Source organism: Triticum dicoccoides, chromosome 6A (genome assembly GCF_002162155.2).
Source record: "Triticum dicoccoides isolate Atlit2015 ecotype Zavitan chromosome 6A, WEW_v2.0, whole genome shotgun sequence".
NCBI lineage: Eukaryota > Viridiplantae > Streptophyta > Magnoliopsida > Poales > Poaceae > Triticum > Triticum dicoccoides.
The window spans coordinates 16,406,281-16,408,347 of NC_041390.1; positions in this window are offsets into that span (position 1 = coordinate 16,406,281).

A 2,067-nucleotide genomic window follows, 5' to 3' on the forward strand; every position below is an offset into this window, starting at 1 on the left:
CGGAAACCACATCCCACTTGTAAGCCCAAGTGGGGCGCCGTAATTCGTCATCTTCATCTTCATACCAAGGATTAAACCTGACGCTCTTCGGGCGTCCAACAGGCATACGCTCCCAGCTCCATACAGAAAGTAGAAGCATATTACCACCAATACTTGCACTACCTATGATCCTGCAACACGCATCGTCCAGCTGCATATGAAAGAAAAACAATGTTAACTTGACAGCAAGCTTGCATTGCTAATGAAGAAATGAGTTGATCACAAAACAGACCAACTACCTGTCGGTACAAGTAGGCAAGAGTCGCTGAACCCCAGCTCCATTTGCTATCAAAGACGGTCAACGCCTTCAGCCACATCCATGGAGCGTTCTTGCCAGTGGAGTCAGGAAACAAAGTCCTCGACACAACATACCACATGTAGACACGAGCATGTGTCTGGATCACATCATCAGTGGCATCCGGAGGGCACGTCGCAAAGTGAGTTTGAATCCACGTGAAAGCAGCTCCGGCTGCTTTCCTTTCCTTCTTCTTCTTCTCTTCTCCCTCCTCTACATCAGCCTCAGCCTCGGTAGGAGCCATACCGATAAGAGCAATCATCTGCTCGCGCCACCCATCAGAATCGGTGCTCATACAGAGAGGCATCCCGTCGATAGCAAGACCGGTGATCAACGAGACATCCTCGAGCGTCACGGTCATCTCCCCAGTCCGAAGATGGAAACTATGTGTCTCCGGCCTCCACCGATCAGCAAGAGCGGACACCAGTGGAGCGTTTAGATTCGGCGTGGACCGGCTGACCAACTGAATCCATGGGAGTAGTCCTGCCTGCCTGATGTACGGTGTGTACCGCTCATCGTAAGGCATGGCAGGACCAGAGACCCCGTGATACCGAATCTTCAAAGGTTCAAGCTTCTTCAAAAAACAAGTCATGAAAAATCTTAGGGCATGTAAATTTCAACTTAAGGCAAATTTGCAAAATATTTAGATTACTCGTTATTACCATCTCCTTCTCGCGCATCATGTAGGCCCGGTGTTTCGTGTCGTAGACATCGTCGAGAAGCCAAACCATCCTTACAAAGTTCAGACAATAAACATCTCAAATATCGGTATACAATAAACATCTAATATGTGTTCAATTACAAGAATCTCAACATCTCCTTCTCACACAATGAATATGTCATATGTGTTCAAATAAACTCAACATCTAATATTTTAAATAAAATCAACATCTAATATATATATCTAAAAAAACAGATCATATATCTCTACAAAACTCAACATCTCATTGTTATCTATATAAATAGGCATCTCATATATATATATATATATATATATATATATATATATATATATATATATATATATATATATATATATATATATAACAAAACAATCTAGGGTTTCACTAACAAGAACTATATATTGTGAACTAAGCAACAACACTACGGTACTACCACTATGACTACACATCCTAAATCAAGCAAATCAAAGGTTCCATCAAATCTTGGACAAATCTCTAAAATGGCAACAAATTTACGGAGGAAAAGAAAGGGAACGGAGGAGTTTACCTAGTAGGATGGATTGGACATCGAATCCACGGATCAAATCTTCAGATCTGAGAGGGATGTGGGGGGGATTCGATGGGGGTGCCGCCGCTGCTCTCTGTCCAAAGAGCGGAGAGGGGGAAGAACTGCCTGGCCGGGCTGGGCCGATGCGCTTTAACTCACTGTGCAGTGCCCAAGAGCTAGGCGCTGCACATTACAAGTGTGGCGCCTAAGCCTGAGGCACTGCAGTGCTGTTTGTGGGGCCGCACCTGGACCAGGCTGCCACGCTGGCAGGAGGTGCGACGCCCAAGAGAGAGGCGCTGCATAGTAGTGTGTGGCGTCCAGCTGTCGGACGCCACACGAAAGGGTCCGCGGAGTGAAATTTTTTCGGAACGAGGTCAGTTTGTGATTTGATTTGGCCCTCGGGTCAAATATGTGATTTCTGCCGGGCCACCACCCGTGCAGATCCGACGAGTCCCCGGAGGAAGAGAGCGACGAGTACATGAGTACGGGTAGATGGATCGATT